This window comes from Euprymna scolopes, chromosome 26 (assembly GCF_053919585.1).
Source record: "Euprymna scolopes isolate OS-2025 chromosome 26, ASM5391958v1, whole genome shotgun sequence".
Taxonomy (NCBI): domain Eukaryota; kingdom Metazoa; phylum Mollusca; class Cephalopoda; order Sepiida; family Sepiolidae; genus Euprymna; species Euprymna scolopes.
This window is the reverse complement of record NC_136507.1, coordinates 67835861-67849512: the sequence shown is the minus strand read 5'-3', so window position 1 is coordinate 67849512 and position 13652 is coordinate 67835861.

Genomic DNA, 13652 nt, shown 5'->3' with positions numbered 1-13652 from the left:
GGATATTTGTGTTTTCTGTGAGTTAGTCTCTATTTTATGGTTATTGTTTTGAATTTGTGAAAAAAAAATGGTTGCAAAATCAACGCTCATCTAAAAAATTCAGAGCAAAAGTATCTATTGCAAATAATAGTGTTTAATTTGATTTTGGAACAATTTATTTGAAAATGGGTAAAATCGAATTTTCTTACATTATCGAATTCCAATCATCTTTGCTAATCGGGCCATCTCATTTTTTTTAAATGTGATGATATATGTACCAACATGACATGCTTCAACGTACTATTATATAGATTTTTATTATTAATAGTAGTAGTAGTAGTAGTAGTAGTAGTAGTAGTAGTAGTAGTGGCAGTAGTAGAAGTGGCAGTAGTTGTAATAGTAGTAGTAGCAATTTTAGTAGCTCGTTGATGACACATCCGGTGTGCAAAGGATAATGCGTGCCATTAAGTGCAATCATGTCAACATGTGTATATTGTGTTTAATTTTAGAAATAATATCAATATTCGCCCACCTATCACAATGTGCTGAGTTTTTTGTTTCGTTGTCTTCTGCTTATTCTTCCTCTGCTTTCTCTACAACGACGAAGTTAAAACGAACGACATGCGGGGGTCTGCCTGACTCAGAAACCAAGACTCGCTAAACTCAGAAATTCACCCAGGGCCCACGCTTATGCAAATGAGTACAGACAAGTGTCATTTTCTGCGTCCGCCGCAATGACGTTTGTCTCGTCACGCATTGTAACTAAACACACATCCGCTATTTTAAAAATGCTTCATGACAAAGTCTGTGCAATTCTTTCGCGAGGTTTTGGCGCAAATAGATTGTTTTTTTATGGAAATCGTCCCAGACAAGGCATGAAGCCACTTGAGATATAGTGGTAAATATTTTTTAAGGTTAAAATCCACCCAATGATATGTGTGGGATAGATGACTTCCGACCCAGAAAACAGCAATTTTCCCCCTTTGTAAGAAACATAGCCCATTGAATACAGAAATAAAAGAAAAAAGAAGGGAAGCGAAGGGAGTTAGAAAGTTGTCGAATATACACTTAATGCCCGCTTTCTACACTATAAACACCACAAAAGACATAAGAAAATTAAATATGCAAATAGGAAGACTCGGCATTGCCCGTTATTAAATGATAAAACATATGACTTTTTACACTCCAGCTACAACACTATTTCTTTTGTAAATTTTAGTTTTCCATTACTAATGACTAAAATATGCTCTATTTATTGTGTTGAGTGAATTGAAAAGTAAAAAGACAAACTGTCACTAGCGTATAAATGCAAATAAAATTAGAAACTGAAATATATTTGGAGCATATATATATATATATATATATATATATATATATATATATATATATATATATATATATATAATCATTTACTACATACACTAGTGTTTCATCCTTTCGGGAATCATCAGTCCAGGGTGTCACGATTAACACCAGTCGATAGATTCGAACCCGGCAACAGAAGCCATCTCTAGCATCATTCACAAGGAACTTATCCATTCGGCTACCGTTAACCGCGAGTCATACTGTTGAAATTTAAATATTTATTTGTTAAATGCTTTTAACCGTGACAGAGTGATCTAATTATTGTAGGATGACCTGCCCATGAGAGCTAAATTGACCGACTTTTATTTCAACTGAAAGTGCTCAACGATAAGAAACGAGTTTCTTAAAGGGGCTGACATAATTATTTACTATAATAATTATTAAATACCTACAGACACTAGTGTTTCATCCTTTCGGGAATCATCAGTGCAGGGTGTCACGATTAACACCAGTCGATAGATTCGAACTCGGCAACAGAAGCCAATGTTCGCAGTTGATAATTCCCAATTACAATTGCATACTTCATGATATATTAATATCCGAACTAGTGGGCTATCTGTTACGATTTTATTTAAGAGATGACGATGACAAAGAGTTTAAGTACCCGATGTTATTTTAGAATTCTAACTAGAATGATATCAGAGAAACCAATGCCAACAATACAATGATCTGATTATTACGAAAGGAATGAACGACTGGTGTAATTTAGGAAGTCAATGTTTAGGTGTGGTAATGATTGACGATTGTTTGGAATTTATTTAACTTCAGCTTTTAATATTTAAACAACTGTAGTTGAAAAACAAGCTGAGCATGTGGGGGCTCCTCCACAAGTGAAAATTTACTTTCACCATAACTAATGTTTGTGTAAAATTAATTTTTAAAAATCCAAAGCATGGTTTTTGAGAAAAGTGAAAACAAATGAACTGATGAACAACGTGGACGCAATTTTACCCCTAAAATACCCTTAGGGCCAACCAGAGTTACTCTGAAAGATCCGTTCAGGCAAAATTTACTTCTATCATAACCAGGACTATGACAACAGCATAGTCTTTTCATTGCTTTGATTCTCAGGTATGTATCCATTGATATCTTATATTTTTTTACGTAAAGTGATGTGGTTCTTGGTTGATTATTTGTGTCTAACTGTGTCAGATATATACTCGAGAGTCAAAACAATGAAAAGATTATGCTGTTATCATAGCCCTGACCATGACTTATGATTGTGCAACTTTTTCTTTTTACTCTATTAAGATTATTTTTCCTTATAAGTGCCACCAAACGAACGGACGAAGGGAAATGAATTGCTAGATCCAATCCCTCCTTGTTGGGAAACCAATAAATATGCTATTCATTCATTTATATTTATAAAAAATAAACAAATAATTTTGAATAAAAAATACGCGATTCTTAACGTTGTAACCATCGTTATGTGATACAATAATAATAATTATTGACGTTTATCTGTTGTTCATTCGACGATGATGAGAAGAAAAATCACCTCCCCCCCCGTTAATACCAACACGTCCGTGTCGACGATCAAGAATACCATCGTCCAAGTCAAGTTTCAAATGCGGTTTCGCCTCATATATGTTCGTCGCGATCAAAAACATAATTTCTGCTCCGGCTTATAAATAAGTAAGTAATAGAAATACTAAATTCTATTTTCGCTCATAATCCAGTTACGATTGAGACCGTAAATCAGGCATTGCCTTATAAATTAGTGGGCGATCCAAATCTTAAATTTGGCTTCGCCTCATAATCGAGACCTTAAATTAGGCTTAGCCTTATAAATACGTGAGCGATCGAAACCCTAACTTTGATTTTTCTTCATAATGTAGTTACGATCAAGACTTTAAATCGTAAATAATCGGATGATCAGAAACCTTAATTAGGCTTCGTCTCAGAATTTATTCACCGTCGAAGATCTAAATTCGTTTTCACCTTGTAAATCAAAATGGCGGTTAATCTGCTATATTTGGCCTCACTTCATGCAAAGGTAACTTACAAAAACACAAAAAATTAAAAAAGATGACAAAATCTAAATTTTCAATCATGACTATGTTACATTTTTAAACAATTCTCTTATTATTACAACATATGTTTATTTGAATTTTAGTTTTCCATTATTTTCTTTTAATTTTATTTAATTTAGTCATATTTAGTTTGATTGTTAAATGCTGGCGGATGTATGCGCTCTACCGAGTGTTAGTATAGTCGCAACATTCGTCGGCTTCCTCTGGTTCCAATTATCTGACCACCTGTTATACGAAAGATAGAAAGAGAGAGATAGAGACGATTTCGGGGCCAAAACAGTTCCTGATAGAAAATAGACACGTGGAAGTCACTTCTTTCCCGATGCGAAAACTGTGAAAATATATAAACACGAAATAAAAATAGATCTCTGTTTTGCTTGTCTACAAATATTTACCTCCCGACTGATCCTCTACACTCCAATCTGACGGCAAATAAAAATAACGTTTCTAAACTTATTTTGTTAACAGACATTATTAATTCAGGGCAATTAGAAGCAGACGCATAAAAGATGTCATCTGCCCCAACATTGAATTCATGAGAGTTAATTTTGTAAAGGAATATGCAAATTAGTTACACCTTAAAAAAAGTCGTTCGCATATTCCCGACTAAGTATGACAGAAAGGTGTCTTTACTTAGAAAATATGACGCTTCGTGCATTATATGTGCACTAGCGAGGGGTACCCGGCGTTGCCCGAGTGTTTGTAGGTGTGTCTGGTGTTAAATAAAAAAGAAACCGGGGGGGGTAGGATCGAAGCCTAAGCCCTGAGGCGAAGTTTGAAAATAAAATCGACCAGCCAGAATGAAGCATTGTTATAAGCGAATAAGTGAAATATGTTTGAAAGTCGTTGAGCGTTACGACGACGACGACGATGATGACGATGTAAGCATTGTTATAAGCGAAGTAAGAAAAGAAAACAACGTTTTAATTAAGCGGGGGGTAATCAAAACATCGAAAAAAAACACAAAAAAACTAACGTAAGGCAAACGAACGATGAAAACAGAAAACGAACACGTGAAAAATGGCTTAAATAAGCCTGTTTCGATATTAAAATTTAAAAAATCGGTGGATACCCGGGTGTTTTGGGATGTCGCTAAGAATAAGCGAAGTAAAAAAAAAAAAAACAGGAAAACGAACGTTACGTGAAAAATGGCTTAAATAATAGAGGGTTCAATATTTAAATTTAAAGAATCGAAAAAAGAAAAACATCTCACACCACGATTCGAACCCAAAACGTTTAGATCATGAACAAACGCGTAAACCAACTGCGCTAAAGCGACGGAGATGAAGTTTACTCGGTTTTTCAACTACTTAAAGTAAATAAGGTCACAACGTCATGACGTCATCTTACGCATGCGTAGAATTGGGCATCGTTACGAGAAACCCGTTTTTGTTCCCCCCCCCCCGTGGAAAATTGTCGATTTCGGGGTGAAAAAGTTAAGGTTTTTGGCCAATGTTTCGATATTTTTCAAGCGAAAGATGGGGCTTCGATATGATACTGAGTTTGTGAATTTTTGTCGCGTGTGTCGAAAGTTTTTAGCAGATACACAAACATACACACATACATACACACAAACAAACATACATACATTTTCGCTTTTATATATATATATAGATAACTAAAATAAAACTAAAACAAAATAATGAACTTTAAGTACAATAAAAAAGCATTAGTACGTACTTACGTGCCATGACGAAATTAGTAAAAAAAAAAAATCAAAAAATAACAAAAGAAATGGTCGAATATAAAATCTGATAAAACTATTTTTACAAAAAAAAAAACGAAAAAAAAAACAACAAAACCAACAACAAAAAACACTTAGCTATTCTTGATCCGCCATTTTAAAATTTTAAATGGCGGAAAAAAGTTTATCATACGGCACGCAAGAAACTTTTTTGTCATTTTAAGAAATCAAAAAAAAGAAAAAATCGCACATCGAAATAATAGCAATTTCTAAAAATAAATAAATAAATAAATAGAGCCAAACATAAGAATTATTTGCTAAAGTTGATAAACTAGAGTTACCTCGCATGTACTCTCAAACACTTCAAAAATAATTAAAAAATACGATAAAACTGAACTATAAAATTCGTTTTACTTTTATTTTCTACTCAGTAATTAAAAAAAAAATATTTTTTAAAAAATATTTACTTATTTCGATATGACACGTAAATACGTACTAGTATTATTTTTGTTCAAAATATTATTTTTGTTTAAAATATTATTTTTGTTTGTTTTTGTTTAAATGCGTTTAATTTTTGGATCCCTCGACAAAAAGAAGGTGAACCTGTAAATTCACCCTTGTCCGTTCGTCCGTTCGTATGTCTGCATTTTTCTCAATAACTACGCCTGGGAATTATTTGAAATTTCGCACAAACATTAAACATGATATGAGTAAAAAAAAGTAACAGAACGGATTTTCCGGGAAAGCTGATTGCCCTCCCTAGGGGTTCCTTTCAGGTTAAAATGGCTAAAATTGACACCTTTGTGCTTATTAAAAAATTTCATGGCTTGAATTTTTATAAAACTTTCTGAAAAGTTGTAACTAACTGATTTCTATATAATTCTGTTTGTCTAAACTTCGGGATAACTCTTGGGTGTGCCCCATGGGCTCTTTTAGGGCTAATAAAAACACTTCATTTTTGGGACTATTTTACCATATTTGTCCAAAATTTCCTGTGTATGTCTATTTAGCATGGTGCTGAACTCAAATTTAAATATGTTAAGGCCTTGGGAACTTTTGGGGCTAAATGGGAGGGGGCCAAATGATGGACTTAGTCATTTCTTTCTTCTTTTATGCATGGTGCAGAACTCAAATTTACATATGTTAAGGCCTGAAACTGCACCGTTTGTTCATTTTCAGCAGGATTTGAAATCCCGTGGGGACTTTTGGGGTTAATGGGGGCAGATGCTGAACTTAGTCATTTTTTATGCCTCGTTTACTGTGAAGTGACAGGGGACCATACATGCTTCACTTGTTCTTTTTTTTTTTTTAGAAATACACTTACGTGCAATCAGCAACAATAGAAAACTTGCTTTTTAATAACAATATTAGTGCGACGAATCATTAAACTCAACTCGACAGCAACAACGACGACGCTGATAAGGAATGTTTGCTTATATATGGGATTAAATAAAGTTTGACATAAAATGCTGTTTTAATTCACCTAATTAGCCGTAATTTATAATTAACTTAACGACTTACTCATTTTACTGTTTGTTATCTATGTAATCTCGCTGACTCAAACTCTATATTCCTTTAACCATTCTTAAGTCTACATTATGTATCTGTCTATTTGTCTGTCTGTCTGTCTATTTGTCTGTCTGTCTGCATGTCTGTTTGTCTGTCTGTCTGTCTGTCTGTCTGTCTGTCCGTTCATTTGTCTCAGAAACTGCTTGCCGATCTGACTGAAAATTTCTTAATCCATTATTTATGATAAGGTGCAGCGAACTAAGTATTATGATATCCGAGAGATACACAGGGATTAATGTGGAAGTATATGGAATAGTTATCTCATGTCAAAACATCGTTAATTCACTACCCACACAGCAGCAACCGTATAGCGCAATGGTGGGAAGCCTTGACTGTCATTTGGGCGGTCGAGTTATGATCCCGGCTTGTGAAACAGCGAAACAGTACTGTATGCGGATGACTATATATATATATAAAGATATATATATATATATATATATATATATACAAAGACGCCCTTACGGTGCACAAAGTTTTATAATTATTAAGATATATATATATATATATATATATATATATATATATATATATATATATATATATATATATATATATAATTATTTTTTACTATAATAATTAAATACCTACAGACACTAGTGTTTCATCCTTTCGGGAATCTTCAGTGCAGGGTGTCACGATTACTACCAGTCGAACGATTCGAACCCCGTATCACGAGACATCTCTGGCTCGATTAACCGCTTGAAATAACGTTAAATTTTAAACATCTTAATTTTAAGTGTTCATTTACGCCAGACAGACAGTGATCTAATCGTTATACGATGATCTACGCATAAGAGCTAAATTGACCGACTTTTAATTCAACTGAAAGTGCTCAACGATAAGAAACGAATTTCTTAAAGGGGCTGTCATAATTATTTTTTACTATAATAATTAAATACCTACAGACACTAGTGTTTCATCCTTTCGGGAATCTTCAGTGCAGGGTGTCACGATTACTACCAGTCGAACGATTCGAACCCCGTATCACGAGACAAATGAAACGTCTGGTTTGTTACTTTTTGAACAACTAAAAACCCACCGAACCGATTGCTTCGACATTTTGGTATAATATTTTCAGTTTACTCGTGCGTGTTTTCATATATTTCTTTTTTAATTATAACATTATACTTAATTTTTATTTAATAAATTAGGTGGTTTTACTTATTACGATCTGGTCATTTTTTTATTTGGGGAAAAGTCACATCACCGCCCACCATAACGTGACATCACTAAAAGGAACATTTCGTCTCGCTTCGTAATGTTTACAATATGGGTAAATTTTAAATGGATAACATTTAATCACGTGGTTATTGAAAATGTAATAATGTGATTAAAATTTAATTTAAATTAACCACATGTGGTCGCTTTCCTGTCAAATATTCATCGAAAATGTCGACATATCTAATGTCAACGGTGAGTTGGACTGATGTAAAACAAAAAAATATACTAAAAAGATATACCAAATTGATTTTTTCATTTAAATTAAAATGTTTCATATTTGTTAATACAATATTATTTTTTATAATTATAAATAAATAAAGTAAGATTGTTGAATGTTATTCTTTCGATCAAGTTCGTTTTTAGGGGTACAATTAAAAAAAAACTATCAAAACGGAACGAAAAAAAAATGGCGGACGTTAGCAAGATTGCTAAATTCCACAAGTTTCACTTTTTTAACAACCTTTTTCCTGTTAATATCATAAGTTTTAAGTTGAAAAAATACTTTTTATAACTTTTCACGTGGACGTTCATTTTTCAATTATAACGTTGTACTAAATTGAATACAAAATTTATTGAATACTGAACCCTCACGTGGAGTTATAAAAATGTTCTTTCAGATTTTTTATGACCTGTAACTTAAGTCTGTAATAACAGGAAAAAAAGTTATAAAAAAAGTGAAAATTGTGGAATTTAGGGGGTGAAGGATCTCCCCCCCCCCCAAAAAAAAACAAACAAACCAAAAATCGAAAAGAACCTCTCTCAACCATACAGGCAATAATTTGATTTGTTTTCAATAAGGGGAATAGATTTACTAGGACTTTGTATTAGAAACTGAGCACCCCTTAAAAATATTTAATTATTGAAGTTTTTACATTTTGGTTAAATTTGTTGGTTTGCAATCGCTGATAATCTACTCAAAAAATTGAAAAAAAAGACGAAATTAGGAAGAATGGTACTCTTTCAGAATTTGACCTGAATCCTCGGGTCCAATTATGGTTAGGGCTAGACCAGCAATTACCGGATTAAGCCGAGCGTCCTTCAAATGTTGAAACACTAAATCGACATTTTTTTTTTTGCGTAAATAATGAGGCTGTGACAAAAAAATACATTTTCTTGAAAATAAAAAAAAATCTGTATTTTCACCTAACAATTTACAGTTTTCATAAAAAGCATTCTCATAATAAAAAATTCTATTTGCAAAGAGAAACGTTTATGGCAATTTTCTATAAAAAAATGTAAGTTTTCTTGGGAAAAACTTTCACCTAACAATTTACGGTAAAAATATCAATTTTTTTAATAAAACAATTGCGAAAAAATAAAAGTAACTACACAATACAAAATGCGACTTTTCTGAAAAAAAAAAATTCAATAAATTTGCGGTAGGGTTTTGTTAGTTTATATTAATTGTATTTTTATATTTTCCAGTTTGTTTTGAAATTCGTCTGCATCTGTTACTTTGCTCGGCTTCTCCGGTGACTGCCGGTCAAGCTCGAATCATAATTGACGAACATGGATCTGGGTCAACTTATGCAAGAGTACCAAAAATATACGAGGTTTTTCATTGTACAGATCTGCCGATAAAATGGGCGCTTCTTATTTATTGTAGTGAAATCGGCCAGCTGAAAAGTTGATATTTAATTTAAAAAAACAAACAAACATGATAACTCCTTACATTGTTTGTCAATAACAACAATAACCAATGTAATATACCTAATTGTTGTGTGATAATTATTTCGAAAACATGATTTCGGCTATGTTTGTTAGGTCACGTGACATGTGACGTAAACACAAGGAAAATAGCTAAAATTTCTAATTTCTTCGAAAATTATTTCACTTAATCATTAATTTCTCCCTCATCGTTTTTCGTAAGTTTTGGCTATTTTCATTACTGTGACATGACAATTCAGTAGATACTATTACTTTCGCTTGAAAATCAATATTTCGATTTGTGAATTAGCAACAATAAAGAAAAAGCACCAAAATGTTTGCGCATATTCTCATTAAATTACATTTGAAAGCAATGTATTATATTCTCTTGGAATAAAACAAACAACAAAAAAACTTTGAAAACTTATCCTACAACATTTTTACATTCTTTTCATCTTTCCTTCTTTATTCTGAATTATTAATGGTCTCCCACTTTGTTGGTTTATTCTTTAAACAGTTTTCCTTTGAATTTTTCCATCGATTTATCTTTAATAAAACACTATACTTTCATCCAAAAAGAAAATCGGCTAATTTTTTAAGTGGTCTTATGATTTGGACCAGGACTATATATATATATATATATATATATATATATATATATATATGGGTACAAAATCAATACGAAAAAATATAAATGTTTTTATCTTTTCTGTATTTATTTACTGTGTTGACATGTAGGAATACAAAATGTCTTTTGGAAAAAAAAAAAAACGAAAATGTTCCTTTCAAAAGCACATATTTTCGGCCGATCTCCCAGGCTTCTTCAGTTTGAATGATAGAAACATAAGTGCGGGGCAGGCAGGGTTAGCAGCAGGAGGGGCACGGGTATAGCCGTGAGGTTAAGATCTATCTGAATATGACCCTTCCAATATTTTTGACTTGAAATTGTCAGGAATTTGTCTGGCCTCTATTCAAAACCAAATCTTTCATAAAACATCGAATTGAACACTCACGCACCTCACGTACGCACTCGCATATGTAAACATACATGCATGTACAACAGCACACTGCCATATATGCTTATACACGTATGCGTAAACACACGGTATATGCACACACACGTTTATAGATGTACGTACATATACACCTGGAGACTGATAAACAGATGTGGACCGATAAATAAGTGGAAAATTCTAACCAAAACTTGGAATTATAAATTTGTTGTGATTCTAGGTACGGTACGGGATGAAAAGAATATGTGCTTGACTGGATTGTCTACACGCACACGCGCACGCACGCACACACACACACGCACAAGCACACGCACACGCACACATGACTGTCGTACAAACGGTCGGGTGTGAATCCTGGCTTGAGGTAGTTGCCTGTCTAGCCGCACTGATGAGTTGTGAAACAGCGAAACAGTACTGTATGTGGATGAATATAATGCTCCTTATCTTGAGTTGAGCATATTGAGAAGTGATACACAAATTACCATTAGCGTATAAGCGATGCTCTTTGTGCAAACAAATTGAGCAGAGGTAGTTCGGACGATGTCAAAACATCGTTAAACTCATGACTCACGCAGCAGCCGCCAATAGCATAGTGGTTAGGAGTCTTGACTCTTGTATAAACATTCGGGTTTCAATTCTGTCTAGCTGCAGTACTGCATGTGGTTGCCTATATATATATATATATATATATATATATATATATATATATATATATATAATGAACTGTGTGCATGTGTGAGTCCGTTCTCTATGAAATTGAATATGATTTTTTTGAAATTTCACACGAAAATACTTTATGCGCCTGGCAGTGTTATTAGAAAGGTTCTGTATCGAAATGTGTTCGATACGTATTGATAATCAATAATCGAAATAATCCCGATGGAAGAAGGAACAGGCGATTATGACAAAAGTTAACATTTGAGAAGTTTTATTACCACCCACGCAAAAAAAAAATAACATATAAAATCAATAGTAAGGTACTTAAATGTAGTGTGAACTAAGTCACTACGGGAAGGCGTGTGAAGCTTTCTTCTAGGGCACCGCGATGTGTCCTAAACAAGAGCAGGCAATCAATCGATTTAATTGAAATATGGTCGATTTCACCGATTTCAATGACAATAAAAATATGGGAATGTGAAACATTCGTTGATCATTATATAATTCCGAGTAACGTCTGTTCTCCCTGCTAGTATATATATATATATATATATATATATATATATATATATAATAGCGATAGTATTTTTTAAATGTAGTTACCATTTGTGAGATTCGAACCACGAAACAAAAGCTGGTATGTAACTTCCAGACCACCAGAAATGAACGCAAGAATTGAGTGAAATTATATATATATATATATGTGTGTGTGTGTGTGTGTGTGTGTGTGTGTGTGTGTGTGTGTGTGTGCGTGCAATACTTTTTCGGTTGTCGCTGACCCACATTTACTTCTTTTGTCTTCACTGACTTGAATTACAAAGGCATTTCGGCCTGACTCTTCAGATTCTGCATCCGGTCGTCTCTAGAATACACTTAGTATTGACCCTTTTTTATTCAGAGTATTAAAGCTTAGCAGAATCAACTATTTAAGGCGACTTTGCTCACGACTACTGATGACTAATTAGTGAAAAAGAATAAGTTTTGTTTTCCTCAGATCCCGGCAAAAATGAACATGACAAAAAGAATTACTCATAGACAAACACATCTCAGCTTTCGAAATAATGGTAAATCCCTTCCTTTTGAAGGAAAATGACCTTCTTTTTCTCATCTCGGAAGACAATGCATACTCTCTGTACGAAATGTTTATCGTAAAACAACCGCCCATCCTCCTGGTTCCTAGCAGCTTATTCATCTATCCCCCCTCTATGGCGGATGATGTGACACAAGGGTCGGTCGGAAAGTGAGATTTGAAAAGTCAGCACCTCAGAGAACGAACACACTGGCCTGTAAAATATAAATGGAAAGCACTGTCAGTATTCTCCGTTAGGGGCGCCTATGGCAATCAGCAATAAACTAACCCAATTCTCAAAAAGAGAAGGAAATGCCTATGCGTGTGGATCTTCTAGAATTACACAGGACCAGAGTTATGCCGAAGTCAACATGGAAAATGGTCATTTGTTGTTGGCTTTGGTATCAAGAAAAAAACCTCTTTCACAAATATAAATCCTCGTATCCGAAATACAGAAAGAAACGTTTCTAATATAGCGAGGATAGTTGTATATTAAAGCCTTCTTTTGTCTTTAGAGACAACAAATATCTCCACAGAAAGAGGAAACATTTTTCAGTGAGTAGTTTATAGTGAAGTAAGGGTTGCGTAATCATCAACTCACAAGTGTACCTGGATGTGCTGAAGAGTGCAATCAGGTGGTCGCTGGCAACACGACTCGGCGCCGGCCCACAAGTCCAAAGAGACTCAGGCTTGTCTTCAAGAGGAGTGCTACGGCTTTGTACCCTTCTCTCACTGCACCCCATTTCTCCCCCGATCTGAACCCACTGGACTACTTCGTTTTGTCATACCTCGAGAACATCACCAACATGACCTCCCACAAAACCAAAGCCAGCCTGATCACCGTTATCCGCCGAACTCCTGCCGTCGGCTGTGGTAAAGGTATGCTCCCTGTTCCGGACCCGTATCGAGGCGGTAATTGAGGCTGAAGACGGCTACATGTAATAGATATCAGCTCTACTACATGATCAAGTCACTTGACTTGATTTTTCCTATAAAAGTTTTACAATAAAGTTGTAGTGTTGTTTTCTTTAAGGCGACAAATGTATCGTTTTACTCTGTGGAGCTAATCTTGAATACCGAACTATTTTCGACAGTGCGTTAATATCCTCACCCACGTTGCACCTACTCCTTCAAATTTGACACCTACTATCTTAGTCCATAACGTTTCAATGGGAATATACCTTGTTAGGGACGAATCAAAGTAATAGAAAGAACATACATACACGAAATCTCCATTTTATAAATGTTTCTATTTTTACATGCAGCAAATTAGATACTAATTATAAATCAACAAGTCATTTGCAAGATGTGTAGGTTAAAAGATGAGGGCGTTACCATAACCCCGCGCCTTCCACAAACGTAAACAAACGCATATTTTGCAAATTAACTTCATCTCTCGTGTCAAAAGAATTGTT